Source organism: Schistocerca piceifrons, unplaced genomic scaffold (assembly GCF_021461385.2).
Source record: "Schistocerca piceifrons isolate TAMUIC-IGC-003096 unplaced genomic scaffold, iqSchPice1.1 HiC_scaffold_943, whole genome shotgun sequence".
In the NCBI taxonomy this organism is placed as follows: domain Eukaryota; kingdom Metazoa; phylum Arthropoda; class Insecta; order Orthoptera; family Acrididae; genus Schistocerca; species Schistocerca piceifrons.
In genome coordinates, this window is record NW_025729216.1 from 1,505,001 (window position 1) to 1,517,500 (window position 12,500).

Below are 12,500 nucleotides of genomic sequence, written 5' to 3' on the forward strand. Positions count from 1 at the left end.
CCATCTATGCGCATCTGACAACACTACGTCCGCACCACAAAACATACCGCCATCTGTAGGTCTCCCGCAACATGACCTCCTGCAACGACGCTACCGCCATCTATGAGACGCCAAGCCGACTAAGACAGCGATGGCGCCACAGTGCCCGCCTTTCGACGCCACCCACAAAGCCTGCAGCCTCTGTCGACCATAGCACCCATTCTCCAGTGGCTCTGCCGCACGAAGCCGTGGACCGGCAATGACTCCACCCGCACCCGTTCGTGGACCACCCCAACCGCCAAACGCGCACCTCCAGCGGATGAACGGCGGACGTTTCCCGCACTCGTAAAGTGCAATCCACCCCTATAACTTGCGTTTCATGAAGAGTTATTTCCAATATGCGACATTCCCGCTGTCCGGGTCCTGCGTCTTAGTCGTGTTTACCGGGAAAATGTGCTCCGATCTTTATGAAATTTGGCGTAGTGCGTCCGTGAGTGTTCGTACCTAATGTGCGTGAATTTGAAGTTCGTTTGAGTAGTAGGAAAATACTTACGGCAAGTTTAGTGAAAACGCTTTGTGCCGCGCCCGGGAGCAGTTCCTGCCTGTGCTTGCCGCTACGCCTGCAGCGCTGACCGCGCGAGTGCGATACCACATTTTCACCGTCTAATTAGACAATTCTGCTGCAACTGCGGTGAAATTTCGCTCTCAGCAGCGCCTATACATATTACGCTTTCTGTGTAAATCTTATCGTAATACGGCAAGTCGTTTTTATGCAAAGTCAGTTTTTGTGAAAAACGCATTTCCAGCTGCCATGCGCGAATCGTGTAAGTGTTCACACAATGTTTTAAGTACGTAAAAATCCTTCGATACCTTTGAAAAGTTAATCAACTCTGTAAATTACTACGAAAAGCGGTACAGTGAAGTTTGATTCCATTTGCTCAAATAGTAACGGAGTGTGAAATACATCCATCGCGTTATGTACTTCAGTGTCATAGAGAAAGGGTTTGCCTAAATATGTATAAAACAAATGCCTCACCGTGAATGGAACTACACTACTGGACGCTGGAGTTGTTGCTGAGAAACTGTGGAAGAGACCGTCACAGTAAGTAAGTGGCATTGCCAGTTTTCTGTTAATTTTGTGCCTGTCAGCGCGTCTTTCAAATTTCTTGCGCAGTGGCTCTCAGATTCACTGCACTGATAAACTGACTTAGGTACAATTAATTTAAACCGATAAAGTGGAAGCGTAGACCTCGTCCTTTCAGAACATGTTTGTAGTCTAGTTGTGTGACGCACAGTTGAAGAAATATAACTGCTAATGCAACGTCGTGCGTTCCCACTCGCACGTGTTCTGTAGAATCACTTGCGCGGTGTAAGCAGGAGATTTGCAGCCCCCACTCTGTGAGGAAAATCCTGTAGAGCATAGTTCTCGTAGTCTGGTCTTTCCCCTTCCCTAGTATGTTTTCTGTTCTATTTTATAATGCGTAATTTTACAAATAAAACCACTGAGATGAAGTGATGCGTCTGCTGACGTGCATTTCTGCAGAATTTCCCGCGCGGTGGCAAATCGGGCACCCTGCAGTCTACACCTAGTTGGCAAACGTCTGTAGTGTATAGGTTCCTTTAGTATACTGTATTTTCTTTCTGAAAATGATTTTGTTTTTGTTGTGTGATGAATAATTTAAGAAATAGAACTGTCAATGTAAAGTCGTGCATGCGCCGATGCGCCGTTCCATAGAAATTCCCACGCGGCGACAAAACTGACATTCTGCAGTTCCCAAATTAATTAGAAAATTCTGTATTGAATAGTATCTTGTAGTGTACTCTATGCTCTTTTCGAGAGTGCTTTCTGTGTTCTTGTGTGATGTATAGTTTAAGAAATAAAACTGTCAATGTAAAGTCATGCAGGCACCGACGCCCCACCCTGTAGAAACTCCAGCGTGGTGACAAAACCATCGGTCTGCAACCCTCATTGCAGTTAGCAAAAATCTTCAGTGCATAGCGTCCTTTAGTTTGCTATATTCTTTTTCTGAATATGCTTGTAGGTTTGTTGTTTGACAGATAATTGAAGAAACAAAACTGTCAAAGTGAGGCCGTGCGTGGGCCGACGCACTGTTCCCTTTCACTATCACGCAGCGCCGAAGCCGGTGTTCTGCAGTCTTATATTAGTTAGGAAAATTCTGTAGAAAATAGCTTCTTGTAGTGCACTCTGTGCTAATTCCGAATATGCTTTTAATTTTCTTGTGTGATTGATAGTTTTAGAGATATACCTGTCAATGTAAAGGCGTGCCGACGCCCGCCTTGTAGAAAATCCAGCGTGGTGACAAAACCGTCGGCTTGCGGCCCTCACCTTAGCTAGTAAAATTCTCTAGTGCGTAGGTTCCTTTAGTATGCTCTATTCTCTCACTGAATATGCTTCTAGTATGGTCGTGTGACGGATAACTTAAGAAATATAACTGTCAATGTAAAGTTGTGCGTGCGCTGACGCGCCGCCCGCTAAAATCTCTCACGCGGTAACAAATCCGGCGCTCTGCAGCCCCCACATTAGTTAGGAAAATTCTGTAGAAAATAGCTTCTTGTAGTGTACTCTGTGCTAATTCCGAATATGCTTTTAATTTTCTTGTGTGATTGATAATTTTAGAGATATACCTGTCAATGTAAAGGCGTGCCGACACCCGCTCTGTAGAAAATCCAGCGTGGTGACAAAAACCGTCGGCTTGCAGCCCCCAGCTTAGCTAGTAAAATTCTCTAGTGCGTAGGTTCCTTTAGTATGCTCTATTCTCTCACTGAATATGCTTCTAGCATGGTCGTGTGACGGATAACTTAAGAAATATAACTGTCAATGTAAAGTTGTGCGTGCGCTGACGCGCCGCCCGCTAAAATCTCTCACGCGGTAACAAATCCGGCGCTCTGCAGCCCCCACATTAGTTAGACAAATTCTGTAGTGAATAGTTCCTTATAGTGTGCTTTATGCTCTTTTCGAATATGCTTGAAATTTTCTGTGTGATGGGTAGTTTAAGAAACAAAACTGTCATTGTGAAGTCCGGCGTGCGCCAACGCGCATTACTGTAGAAACTCAGCGCGGTGACAAAACCGTCGGTCTCCCACCATCACCCTAGTTAAGTAAACTCTATAGTGTGTAGGTTCCTGTAGTGTGTGTGTGTGTGTGTGTGTGTGTGTGTGTGTGTGTGTGTCATCCGCCGTACATATATGCTTTTGGCTTTGGTGTGGAGTGCATAGCATAAGAGATATAGCTGATAAAGTTTACAAAAGTGAGTAATCTGCGGTCCCCGCCTTTGTTGAAAACTTTGTAGCTATAGGGTTTTGTAGTGCAACTCATGCGCTTTCCAAATATGTTTACAGTTCAGCTGTAGGATAAGTAGTCTAAGAAATATAATTGTTATTGCAACATCGTGCGTGCGGCCACGCACCGTTCAGGATAAACTCCCGCACGCTCCATACTAGAAGCGACGCCTTCCACTGCCCAGCTGAAACCAATATCAGAATGCGGGATTAAAAATAACCGCGAATTGCGGAGCAGTGGCGCACAGCAGAAGTAAGGTAGCGATAGAAATACTTGAAGGCTGTCTGCAACAGCGAAAGCGGTCGCGTGCCACAGCTGTCCAGGGCGCGGGAGGCTCGTCCCCAGCGGGCCAGTGCATACCTGCTCCAAGGCCGCGCGCCTAGGCTCGTCCCCAGCGCGGCAGCTGCTCGTCGCGCAGCGCACGGCAGCCGCTGCCAACGCACCGAACTAGCTTGGCGTCAGAAAGGCGGCCAGCCCCAAGATGGGGCAAAATAAGGACGCAGATCTAGAAAGTAGTGTTAGGAAAAGCACACAGGTTACAGCCACGACAACCGAAATAGCCGAAAAGTCAAAGACAGGTGATTTGCAAACAATGGTAGAAATGAGGGAAGAGCTAGAAGCATACATGTTCAATGAAAACAACAGGATAAACAACGTTCAAAAGAAATTCTTGTTAGGGAAAATGGCTGCCTATGAACAGATCCTAAGGAAATACGAGATGGAAATAGCGCAGCTGAAAACAGAGCTGAAATGTCTGAAGGAATCTCCCCCAGCGACGGAACAACCACCTGTGAGCTATGCCACTGCAGTCAGCGCAAGCAAAGCCAAAACAGATAGAAAATCTACGCCAAACCAGACCCCAAAAGTCCTTGTCTTTAGACCAGCAGATGGAAAACAGCCAGAGAAAGAGCTACAAGACACCATAAAAGACATTGTAAAAGGAACACTGAAGGACGTCAAGATCACCAAATGTAGGACACTCAAGGATAGTGGTGTCATCTTAGAGGTGCCAAATGACGCTGAAGCAGAGAAAATAAAGAACTGTAGGGAAATAGGCGACTCAGGGATCACAGTAACTGACCCCAGGAAGAAAAACCCAAGGGTGATCCTGTTTGATGTTCCAAGACAAATCAGCGACGAAGAACTGGTAACGGAGCTCTACACAAGGAATCTTTCTTCAATAGGCGGCACAAAGGAGGGTGCTGAGACAGGAATAAGAGCACTATTTAAAACAGGTCCAAGGAACACAGATACCGTAAACGTCGTCCTGGAAATGGAAGCAAAGTTTTGGCATCACCTGATGGCACAAGGACGAGCATACATAAACTGTACCTCTCACCGGCTACAGAAATTTAGCAAGGCGACCAGGTGCTACAAATGCCATGGTTTTGGGCACACAACACAAACTTGCAGAAGTGCTGAAACAATCTGTGGGCACTGCGCAGCACCAGGACATAGCATTAAGGAATGCAGTAATAAGAACAAGGCACCACAGTGTGCAAACTGTAAGCACTGGAAGAAACCACATGACCACTCAATAATGGACAAAAACTGCCCGGAATATGTCAGATTCATGGCGAAAGAAGAACTAAGAACTGAATATGGCCAGTAACACTTCTACGCCACAGTCCCCAGGTCGACAGTTAGATGAGGTGAACACAAAGTCCAGCACCCTCAAGATTCTCCAAATAAATGGGCAGAGATCCAAAGTAGTGCCTAGTCAAGCATCACTTAAGATGGAAGAGGAAAACCTTGATATTGTTCTTATCCAAGAGCCCTATGTAACGGACAATAAAATTAGAGGATATCCTGCAGGTTTCCGCCTAGTATACAGCAGCAACCATGGAGTACCAAAAGCAGCGATAGGAATACGAAACACAAATTTGACCATTCTGCAGATAACCTCCCTTTGTGATGCTCATACCGCTGTAGCTGCAGTAACTGGCGACTTTGGAGAAATATACATAATAAGCCTGTACTGCCAGTTCCATACCCCAATTGACGAATATTTACATCGACTGGATACCATCATCCGCGAAATACATGGAAAGGCCATCATAATTGCAATGGATGCGAATGCCATGTCACCACTATGGCACAGCCGGGACACAGATGAAGCAGGAAGAAAACTAGAGGATCTCATCTTCCAACATGGCTTAACTGTATTAAATCGAGATTCACCACTAACAACTTTCAGTGGGCCAGCTGGGGAAAATAACATCGACGTAACACTTTGCTCAGCAAACATGTCAAGGATGGTCTCTAGATGGACGATTCAAGAGGAATGGACCTCAAGTGACCACAGGGCAATCACGTTTGAGATCTCAAAACAACAAAGGGAGAGGGTCACAGAAGAGCTACTTAGATACAACACCACCTTTGCAAAATGGCAAGTTTTTGACCGCCAGCTGACCACCAGAGTGGAGAACTGGCGAGACACAGCAGGAACAAATGTAAATCATAAAGTAGACCTCCTACAGACAGCAATACTAGAGAGCTGCAAGAAGGCAATGAGAAGAAAAACACTGCTGAAAAATGCTGTACCTTGGTGGAATGAAACACTGACAAAAATGCGGCAGGACACAATTGCAGCTCGACACCGGCTCCAGAATGCACGGCGTGCAAATCGTGAGACAGAAATACTGGTAGCAAAGGCAACCTACAGAAGCACCAAAAATAACTATAACAAGGAAATTACGAGAGCAAAGACAGATACATGGAAAAAATGGGTAAAAGACTGCAATGGCAATGACCCTTGGAAGCTGACTAATAGAATCCTTCGTCCTAAATATGGCACCGAAACTGTCCTCAGCAATGTAAAAGTGGCTGGACGGGGCCCTACCATGACCTGGCAGGAAACAGTGAAAGAACTGTTGAATAACTTACTACCGGATGACGACACAGAGCAGGACACAACACAGCAATCAGCTGTGAAGGAGCAAAATATAGCGTACCACAACGAAGAAAATGAGCCAGACTTCTCAGTACAAGAGATAGAGGCTGCAGTGAAGGCATGCAAACCACACAAAGCTACAGGACCAGATGGCATAGATGATGCGATGGTAAAGCGGGTATGGGAACACAATCCTGCACTCCTCATTGACACCTACAACAGCTGCCTCAGAGAGTCCACTTTCCCAGACAACTGGAAAATCGGAAACGTCTGCATATTACTTAAGTCTAACACAAAGCCTAGGGATGAGGTGAAATCATATCGACCTATCTGCCTGCTCCCTATCCTCGGCAAAGTATTAGAAAGGCTAATAGTGACCAGACTGGATAAAAGGTATGAAGACTCAGGACTGAAGGCAACAAACCAATTTGGTTTCAGAAAGGGTGTATCCACAGAAATGGCAATCAGACAGGTTGTCTCCAGTGCAAACTGTGACGAAAAATATGTTGTTGTCATTTTTGTGGACATAGCAGGCGCCTTCGATAATTTGTGGTGGCCAAGTGTAATGAGGCGGCTTAGAGCAATGCGATGTCCCCAAAACATGTACCACCTAGTAGAAAACTACTTTAACAACAGGAAGGCTACTGTCTACAGTAACTCTGGGTCAGTTACAAAAACCATCACAAAGGGCTGCCCACAGGGTTCTATCTGTGGCCCCTTTCTCTGGAACCTAGTATTTGACGAAGTGGTACAACAGAAAGACGGTGACCAGTGGGATAAAGTGGCCTACGCAGATGACTTAGCCATCATCATAAAAGGGAAGAGTAGGTCGCAGCTGGAAGAGAGAGGTAGGATAGCACTACAAGCCATAAGCGAATGGACCACACAAAATAAACTAGGGATCTCCAAGCAGAAAACGGTTGCCATAACCATCAAAGGTAAATTTGATAGAGAAAGACCACCCAGACTTGAACTTGATGGGGAAAGAATTAGGTTTGTCCAGGAACACACATACCTCGGCATCACACTTGATGAAAGGCTCCTATTCACCCCCCATGTAAAAAACATCCAAAAGAAACTATCTGTCGTTTCTGGCGCTCTCACAAGAGTAAGTAGGTCTGAGTGGGGGCTGCAAAAGAGAACCCTGCGACTGATATACCAGGCACTTTGTTTATCTGTCTGCAAGTACGGTGCCGCAGCATGGGGAGACCGTACAAAACACAGGTACACCAGGAAAATACTAATGACGATACAAAGGCCATTTTTGTTGCAGATGACGAGGGCCTGTCGAACGGTGTCGACAGAAGCACTACAGACTCTCACAGGATGCATGCCTCTAGACCTGGAAGTGGTGAAAGCAGCCATGCTGTACCATGATAGACATGGAATTGCTGGATCAGTGGCAGGTCTTGAGGTTCCTAGAGTTCCTGCAGGACGAAACCATAAATGTAAAATGTTAGAGGCAATTAGTTCTTTGTTACAGGACGAGTGGCAGGCCAGGTGGAGTCACTCAGACAACGGTAGAGAAACGTACAACTGGATACCGGAAGTTTCCTTGTGGCAGACAGAGTGGCGTCGAGACACAACTCCACCCTACTCCCTAACATGCCTGCTCACAAATCATGGCCTAAAGAAGAGACTACAAGAACTAGGCATAGAGAACAATGGGAACTGTGTATGTGGAGCAGAGGAAGATGCTAATCACATATTGTATGCCTGCACAATATATACAGAACCCCGAGAGGAGCTAACTGCAGCAGTGGGTCACGAATCTCTCTTGAGGAAGGAATCACTGCTGCAGACACAGGAGAGCTACTCAGCCTTAAAGACCTTTGCTGAGGAGGTTTTTGAATGCAGAGAAGTGGCGAGAATAGTTCATGATCTGGAGTAATAATATATCAAGGTCCTCCCAAGCATTACAAAGGTAGCGACCACTGAGATGAAGGTCCATGGCGAAAGTGGGGCACTAAATTGGGCCGCTTTTCCCCATGGATATGTACAAAAATAGGAACAAATGATGAAGCGTATGTTACCATGAGCACTCTACAGCCCCAATAATCCGTGCACCTTGGAGGAACCATGGCTGAGTGTGGAGGGGGGATGAGCAATCTCTCAGAGCCCTGAGGATGCCTCTACATGGTCCCTGGGACACCAGTGGCGGTAGGGGTATGTCAAAGTGAGGTACAAATAAACGCTCAGAAACTAGATGGGCTACGATACTGGGCAACCAGTGATCAATGGCATGAGGGTCTAGCCAACCTGGAGGGTAGTAGGAGGTCCCCCTAATCCTCCCGTAAAAACTATCATGCCAAGACGGATGCTATACTGCTGGTGAAAGGGTCGCCACCAGCAGTGGCGGCGCCGCCTCCACGTGGTTCCCCGTGGGCACCCAGTATTGAGGGTGGCCAAAGGCGCTTCTCCACATAGAGAGTCCGTTCCCCCACACTGGGGGTAATTTTTCCAAGTCGGTTTCTGAAGGCAGTGTTCTGGTTCCATAGTGGATCGTGGGGTGGAGTGGAGGGGAGGATGAGCGAGAGCTCGGGTATCCCCAATGACACCCACCATCTGGGGAGGGGAAACCCAAACTAGTGACCATGTATGATACTGTCCCTATACATGAGCCGCGACCTGTACCACTTACGAGCGAGAGACGCGATCGCGTTGCTCACTGTACGGCGTCCGATACCGAGCCATCAGCATGTCGGTCCCCATTCGCGTTGCACTCGCACTCGCACTCGCACTCGCAGTCGCAAAAACGTGGGGCAAATATATTACGCGGAAGAGTTATAACAGACCGAGCCCCACTGCATGGGGGGAGTCTTTGTCACTAATGTACACAGATGGAACATTTTGGACTGGAACCAGATTACCCGTACACACGGCGCTGATTAGTAATCAATGCAGAGCCATCAAATTACAGAATATATATACAACTGTCCGTATACATGCTGAAAGAGTGTGCCCACAATGGGAACCACACGTCAGCCAGACACTCTCATCACGCACCACTCTCTGCTTCTAACGGGCGCACATACAATATGTAAGCACCAGCATGGAACAACATCCAGTGCATCCTCTCCGCCACATTACACAATCCACACTATCACAACCAGACCAGGAGGTCCATGCGGAAAATAGAATATCCCCCCCTTTCGACATCCACCATTGCGCAGATAAGGCACCAATACCCACACATGTCCTATACAACGGTGCACCCAACATCACAATAGTACCTCCTGTCACAGCCCACAAACAATGACCTGAGTCAAAGACACAGGTCTGACACAAGCATAGAATTGGAGCGCCGCCTCTAATAAGCCAAAGGTGCATCCTGACGTGACAAATCTCATCATGTCACAAGCATTCACTTACTATAATCACTATCAACGAACGTGCCGCCCCCGCCCCCCCCCCCCCTACACCTTTCCTTACAACAACGTGTAACCTAACCTAACCCATGTTGTGCCTTAACCTAACCCATGTTGTGCCTTAACCTAACCCATGTTGTGCCTTAACCTAACCCATGTTGTGCCTTAACCTAACCCATGTTGTGCCTTAACCTAACCCATGTTGTGCCTTAACCTAACCCATGTTGTGCCTTAACCTAACCCATGTTGTGCCTTAACCTAACCCATGTTGTGCCTTAACCTAACCCATGTTGTGCCTTAACCTAACCCATGTTGTACCTTAACCTAACCCATGTTGTACCTTAACCTAACCCATGTTGTACCTTAACCTAACCCATGTTGTACCTTAACCTAACCCATGTTGTACCCTAACCTAACCCATGTTGTCCCCTAACCTAACCCATGTTGTCCCCTAACCTAACCCATGTTGTCCCCTAACCTAACCCATGTTGTCCCCTAACCTAACCCATGTTGTCCCCTAACCTAACCCATGTTGTCCCCTAACCTAACCCATGTTGTCCCCTAACCTAACCCATGTTGTCCCCTAACCTAACCCATGTTGTCCCCTAACCTAACCCATGTTGTCCCCTAACCTAACCCATGTTGTCCCCTAACCTAACCCATGTTGTCCCCTAACCTAACCCATGTTGTCCCCTAACCTAACCCATGTTGTCCCCTAACCTAACCCATGTTGTCCCCTAACCTAACCCATGTTGTCCCCTAACCTAACCCATGTTGTGCCTTAACCTAACCCATGTTGTGCCTTAACCTAACCCATGTTGTCCCCTAACCTAACCCATGTTGTCCCCTAACCTAACCCATGTTGTCCCCTAACCTAACCCACGTTGTCCGCTAACGTAACCCACGTTGTCGCCTAAACCTGCTCTGTAATTGTTATACGACTCGTTCAATTAGTGTAGTGTTGCCCACCTGCAACCCTCGCAATATAGTTCGCTACTCGCACTGCCCGCTCCCCTGTGTATCGCTTCATGTTAAACACCTTGCAAGTCTTGCTGACTTTCCACATGCTCCTGCTGTACACTGTAATGTGGATGGCAGCAGGACGTACATGCCGCCCCCCCCCACCCCTCCCCACGTCCCCACGTCCCCACCTTGCCCCCTGCCTTCGCAAGCTGGTTGGTGACAAGTTTGCATGTTCAATGCCCTTCGCATGCGACGTACGCAGGCTACGTTGTGGTGCGGCCTGTGTCAACTGTCCGCTGATGTCGTACGCGTGAACCACAATCTGTACTGCACATTCGTCCTTATGTACTGAATGATACATCGTGGCACATGTGTGACCGTACAACGACTGCGCCCAAAAACGGCGGACCATACAGTGCAAATATTGTGCACGCAGCTACGTGTCGTCTCCCTATGAGAGCTGGATTGCAGTGTGGTACGCCATAGAGACGTGTGGGAGGAACGGACGCCGTGGATGGCGATCAGCATGAGCTGTCTGTTGATGTATTCGGACCTAGTCGTCTCTCCTCACACACCGTGATGGCATGGTGCACCGCGTTCCATATCTGCGACATGCTACAGAGGCCGGTTGACAGTCGTTCGAGCAATGGACATCGCATACGTACGGGGGCCACCTTCCACGTATTGTCTAGGCGTGCACATTTTGTTGCGTGTATGTGGGCAGACGTAGTGTGGCGTGACACCTGACACAGGCATGCAATAATCGTTGAAGTTGCAAATGGCGATGGACGCCTGCGTTTTCTGGTGAAGTTACGCAAATGAAGAAATGGTAACCTGTTGTGGTGCGGTTGTTCTCGCTAGGGGTGAATCGGTGATGGCGACGATAGGTTGAGGTACTAACCGGTTGTTCCAGCGATACCCACCATGCCGACGAAACTGAACGGCATCTGGGTGTGAAGCGATACGCGGCGGTGGCTGGGTGGGACCGTCCCCGGCCGGTGAGGGGGCGCCTCCCGGCGTGCTGGCCACGCGGTGCGTGGGCGCACGCGCTACAGCCGGCTGGTGGGGGCGGCCAGTGGCAGGCGCGCCGGCCGACGGACGCGGCAGGCGTCGCAGCTGCGCGCCGGCGCACCCTGCGCGCGGCGCCGTGCGGCCAAAGTAGGTCCTCGCGGGCCCGGTGCGAAGCGCGGTGGACATCTTCAGTGTGCTGGTCCGATTGAGGACTGTGTGCGTTGAGGATGCGCCGCCGCCCGGCGCTCGGCGCCGCGACGCCGTCTGCTGCTCGGTCGCCCCAGCGGTTCTCGCTGGTGGTTTGTATCGCAGCTGTGCGGATGTGTTGGCGCGTGCGCTGTGCTGGGAGAGTTCGCTTCGGCACCCAAGTGGGGCTTTTGTCCTTCTGTGGCGCTGGCGTTGGAGCTGCCGGTCACCGTAGGTGGCGCGTGTTGTCTCCCGCCGGCAATGCCACGACAGCACGCTCCCGGGCCTCTGTCGGCAGCGGCAAGCTCAGTTGGGAGCACGGGTGGTCGCACCGAAAGCGTCTACTCGCCTAACTCCGGGCGATTGCGCCTCTCTCGAACCCGACCAAGTACTTGGGACGGCGCTGCGCGCCGCCGGGACCTGAGAGGGTTTCGAGGTGTATTGTGCAGGGGAGCTCAGCCTCCTCCTGTTTGCAGAATGATTGAGCGGACGCTTGCGTGTTCGCGCGGGCCCCCGGGACACACTCCCGGGCGGCCGGCTGCTCAGCTCTAGTTGACGCAGCTCCCTGGTTGATCCTGCCAGTAGTCATATGCTTGTCTCAAAGATTAAGCCATGCATGTCTCAGTACAAGCCGCATTAAGGTGAAACCGCGAATGGCTCATTAAATCAGTTATGGTTCCTTAGATCGTACCCACGTTACTTGGATAACTGTGGTAATTCTAGAGCTAATACATGCAAACAGAGTCCCGACCAGAGATGGAAGGGACGCTTTTATTAGATCAAAACCAATCGGTCGGCT

The 12,500-nt window shown here is 49.0% G+C and overlaps 1 non-coding gene across 1 annotated transcript in view; it reads left to right on the top strand.

Moving 5' to 3' along the window:
- Positions 1-12,263: 12,263 nt before the first annotated feature.
- The window catches only part of LOC124772828, a 1,909-nt gene continuing 1,672 nt past the window's right edge, over positions 12,264-12,500 (top strand). The window contains exon 1 of the ribosomal RNA XR_007014287.1: positions 12,264-12,500. This exon is cut by the window's right edge and continues 1,672 nt beyond it. This is a non-coding gene — a ribosomal RNA (small subunit ribosomal RNA).